Source organism: Olea europaea, unplaced genomic scaffold (genome assembly GCF_002742605.1).
Source record: "Olea europaea var. sylvestris unplaced genomic scaffold, O_europaea_v1 scaffold1777, whole genome shotgun sequence".
Lineage (NCBI taxonomy): Eukaryota > Viridiplantae > Streptophyta > Magnoliopsida > Lamiales > Oleaceae > Olea > Olea europaea.
The window spans coordinates 45,603-51,344 of NW_019235502.1; positions in this window are offsets into that span (position 1 = coordinate 45,603).

Sequence of the window (5,742 nt, forward strand, 5' to 3'; positions counted from 1 at the left end):
TTGTTTCCTTACCTTTACTTGTGCCAACATGAGTGACTTCAAGAGCATGCCAAATATCATATGCCGAATCACATGTACTAATTCCATTAAATTTATTTCTATCAAGTGCACAATAAAGTAGATTTTTAGCCTTGAGATTTAATGATAGTTTTTTCTTATCTTCATCATCATATTCTGCTCTAGACTTGGGGAGAGTTTGGTCCGGTCTGCCATCTACCTTAATAGTTTTAGTGGGAGCATATGGACCATATTCAATAACTTCCCAAATATTGTAATCAATAGATTGAACATATATCATCATCATAGCCTTCCAATAGTTATAATGGGTACCATCAAAGAATGGCGGTCGGTTTGTAGAGTGCCCCTCACTATTTTGAAAAACTTGGTTAGCCATTACTCAAGATTTTAGAATAAAAAAAAAAAGAGTACCAAGCTCTGATACCAATTGAAAGCCCATGAACAACTAACCAAGAGAGAGTGAATTGGTCGATCCTTTTTCGAAAATAAGCGCAAATTTAAAAAAATAACTATGAATAAACAAGATAACACAAAAGTAATAAGAGGAAGGGAAAAGAGAATGCAAACAATGTAATAAGGAGGTACGATCCAATCACGATCTACGTCCCCCGTTACCAAGCTCTCCATCACGAGTAAGGCCCTTTTCACTATATTGATTGACTTACGGTACAATCTAACCTTCTTACAACGCTTTCGGTGACTTACAAACAAGAAGCACCGTTCCTTTACAATGTTGAAATTTTCGCGACTTCAACTCGACCCACAAGTTTGAAAGATAAGGAGTATACAAGTGAAGACTTCTCTTGCAATAAATGATATAATTGAAGTTGAATACAACAAGAGAAGATGACTAATCCTTTAGTAGATAGCAATGATTGAAGCTCAAGTGCTAGAAAAGAAAAATACTTTGATAAAAATGATTTTCAAAAAGGTTGGATCAATCAAATGTTTTTCTAATAAATAGATTGAAGAAATAGATGTATATAGGTGATAGATTAGTGGTATCTCACTTTAAATGCTCATATCCAGTCCCTTGTTGAACGCAAAATGATCTAGTATTTATAGCAACAAAAACAGGCAAAAGTTCTGTTCTACCGGATGAAGCTATCGGAAGTCCACTATCGTACCGGACAGTTAACTAACTATTTTTTGTTCAGAAGTCAGAACGTTTGATTTCTTGACCGTTGGACAAACCTGTCATACCGGACGTCCGCTAGAATTACCAAACTCGTCCCCTAGAGCTACCGGATGCATCTTCTAGATCAACATATTTTTGGATTTTTCCTTCTTTAAATAATGTAGCAAAATGTAAATTCATGAAGGATGTTTCTAACATGTTTTACGGACTTTTTGACATGACTAAAAGTATGCAATAGGTTCGTGCTTTTCTTTATGTAAAAGTCGTGTTTGTCGTGCAAAGAAACGTTGCTTGAGCTTCAAATGACGATATGCCAAATACTAAAGTGTTTTACCTTAACATTTGAAATCAAGTTGTCTAAATATATTTTCTTCTAATTTCTTCTTGAAGTGATCGTAGTCTTGATATGTAGCTTGATTTCCACTTTGTCTGAACTTGCAAGCGCTCCGCTTGTCGTAAACTTCTATAATCACTTAAATACAATTGTTAAACAAAATATGTTTGTTATAATCAAAACGAGAAGTCAACCGTAAGCCAACACTTATATCTAGGCTTGACAATAGTGAGAGGTGAGGAATAAGTATCTCGCAAAGATAGGGATAAGTATCTAGGAAGGTAGGGAATAGACATTTCGCAGATAACTTTCGCACTATCAGAATCTCATAAATGGCCTCGAATAAACGAGGTCTTACATTTAGTTCAACGATAGTGAGAGGTGAGGAATAAGCATCTTGCGAATAAGACTAGGAAATGTGCTTTTTGCAAGGGCAAATATGTCTAGCTATTTGTCTCGTCCTTTATTCAAGTAACAAAGACTTAAAAAATACCGCATTTTCCTTTATTTAAGGAATGAGGACTTCAAGGTACCGCCTTTTCCTTTATTCAAGAAACGAGGACTTATAAAATACCGACTCTTCCTTTATTCAGGGAACGAGGACTTCAAGGTATCACTTCTTCCTTTATTCAAGGAATGAGGATTCATAAAGGGAAAATGAGTTGGGATGTCCACCCCTAATGTACATTCTGTTCAAATGGCCTTTGACCAAAATTATAAAAATAAAAGGAACTTTAACTATTTAAAAGTGTCAAAAGACTTATTTACCCTTAACTTAAAAAACAAAAATGAAAAAAGATTGGAGTTTTTTTCTAAATTTGCTAGAGCATGACTTGAACCTTGGATGACAAGAAAATATTTTTACTCCACAACCATTATGGCAAGTGATGGTTCTTTGTTTTTTATGAGCAAAATATATATATTAAATTTTAAAAAATTGTTTCATTTTCACTTCAAAAAAAAAAATTAATTAAAATTAAAATTTAACAATAACCTACCGGTTGAACCATTGACCTGGTATTTTTTTCGAGTCGATCATCAGGTTGACTTTAATAACTATGCATCCGTGTTCTAATACACACAACATTCTCTTCCTTTAAATTCAAAAAATCTTTCCCTTCAAAATCATCTTCTACTTTGAATTCAAGCTCTTCTTTTTAAGTTTAAAGCCATCTTTTCTTCGTCATTAATCTCCGGTGCATCCAAAGTTTTAACATTGTCTACAACTTAGCAACTAGTCGAAAACAACTACTGAGTCATTTATTCATTAGACACCTATTATAACATACAAAATTTTTTAAAAATAAATTTTATCGTTATATTTTGAAAAAAAATGGACAAAAAAATATTTTTTAAATTTGTATCTTATTTAAAATCCAATAATTAGATTTTAATAAAAAATGATATAATATATCGATATTGAACTCATTTTAAAGCTTGTAATTAATAAGAACTATTCGACTCGAGAAAAAGTTGATTCGGATAAGCCAACAATAAGATATTGCAGTTTAAAGAAATTGTAAAATACAACTTATCAACTTAATAAAAATGTGGAATGGAAATGAGCTGCTGACACATAATGACATTGAAATCGTTCCTAAAACATAAAACGACTTCGATATCGTTTCAACATCGAATACACTTTGCTCAACTGATTTGTATAACGACATTGAACTCGTTCCTGAAATACAAAAATGATGTATATGTCGTTTCGATATCGAACACACATTGCTTCAATATTTAACAGGTTTAGGCGCACGCTATGGAATAAGTAAACAACGTTTAATTATGTCGTTTCGATACAATTTTCGACGACAATGATATCGTTCCTATTCAATCGTAACTATAATGTCATACATATCATTTTAGGAGTGGTTACACTAGAACATTATAACTACGATATTAAATGTAATTTAAATTTAAATATTTTCTTGACTTTTTATAATTTTCAAGGTTACTATTATACATGTTCAAAATGTGAACATTGTGCATATTTATGTAAGGATATACACTTCGTTTCGGTGACCCATAAAGTAATTGATGTCGTTCTAGTATAAAATGCTCTTATTCTAATAACGACTTTGAAATTTTCCCCTAGGCACAAAATAATAACTAGAACGACATATGCATCGTTTCTTTTCAAATTTAACGAGTTTGAAATCATTATAGTTTCAATAATAATTAGAAGGACATATGATGACCGAAAAAAGGCATCAAAGTGGATTGATAGCACTTGAATGGCTCAGAAAGAACGAATGGAGATACTATCTTTCTTTCTGTTAAATGAGATCGAACTCACTTAGTGGCTTATTTTATCATCTTACGTACGACAAATATATATCAGGTGACCGTGGATGATCGAATCATCATTTTTATAATTATTGTTTTTATTTATCGTTTTAGTTAAGATTTAAACTAAAGTGATATCAATGTTATCAAAATTGTACTGAAATGATAATAGTATTGTTATGTATCAAACCCACAAAATAAGATGACATCCAAATCGTTATAGTACAAATTTAATGAGTTTGAAATAATTCTAATTCAAATTACAATGATAACGACATAGATATCGTTTATTTTTATATAAAACGATATTTATATCATTCTAGCTAAATGTAAAGATTCGATCGCTCACAACTACTTGTTATGCTTTCAGTATATGTAGAACGATCGAAAATTTCATTAAGTGCATTGATACCACTCGAATGACTTAAAAAGAGCGAACGAAAATACTTTCTGTCGGAATAGTTCGAAGGTGGTATACAATCATGAGAACAAAAATGTTCTCATAGTTTCTTTTGAGGGAGATCGAACACACTTGATTATCTATTTTGATCATCCTACATATGTCAGATGCATGTCTGGTGGTCATGGATGGTCGAATAGTTATTTTTAACATAAACGATATAATTGTCATTTTATTTTAATTGAAACGATATGTATGTAGTTTTAGTTATGATTTAAGCTCGAATGATATCAACATCATCAAACTTGTATTGAAACGATAATGATATCGTTATGTATCAAAATCACAAATAAAATATCCATATTCATATCATTTTAGTACAAATTTGACGAGTTTAAAATCGTTTCAATTTAAATCACAAGTATAACGATGTAGATATCGTTTCTTTTCATATAAAACGATAATTATATCGTTCTAGCTAAAACTAACAATTCGACCATCCACAACCATTCATCATGCCTTCAACATACGTAGGATGATCGAAAGATGTCATCAAATGGGTTGATACCACTCAAATGACTTAGAAAGAGTAAACGAAGATACTTTCTGTCGAAATAGTTCATAGGTGGTATACAATCATAAGAATGAAAATGTTTTCATAGTTTCTTTTAAGTGAGATCGAACTCACTTGATTACCTATTTTGATCATCTTGCATATGTTAGATGCATAACTGGTAGTCGGAGACGGTCGAATAGTTATTTTTAGCAAAAACGATGTAATTGTCGTTTTATTTTAATTGAAACGATGTGTGTAGTTTTAGTTATGATTAAAACTAAAATGATATCAACGTCGTCAAACTTGTATTGAAACGATAATGATGTCGTTATGTATCAAAATCACAAATAAAGTAACAATATTCATATCGTTTTAGTACAAATTTGACGAGTTTGGAATCATTCTAATTCAAATCACAAGTATAACAACATAGATTCGGGATGGCAATTTGAATTGTTAAAATCGAAAATCGCGGTTAACCGAACCGAATGGGGCGAAAAAAATCGAACTGATGGTGCAATGGGACGGATATGGTATTTAATTTTAATGAACTGGTTCGTGGCGTTGTGGGTATGGTATTTATGCGGTCGAACCGAAATCGAACCGATTACTCGCTTAAAAAAAACATTCTTTTATTAGGGATTGAAAGATTTAGTGAGAAGGAAGTTAATGAAAAGGTACATTTTTTTTTATTTAAATCCTAGTTAAAACCATTCTAGATTAGGTAGTATCGTTATATTTTCTACTGACATTTCTTATTTACTATATAAGAATCAATTTTAAGTGCTGACCTATGCTAGTAAGAGTTGTGGGGAAAAATGAAGATTGAATATGAGTTAAGATTGAAACTTTTGAATTATTGAACATAAATCAAGTAACTACAATGCACAAGAATCAAGAATGAAGGAAAAGTTTATTATTATTATATTCATAATATTGTTTGTTAAACTTGTATTTTGCAATTCGAATTTGGGATAATGTTTGCATTTTCGTTTGGAATATTGTGT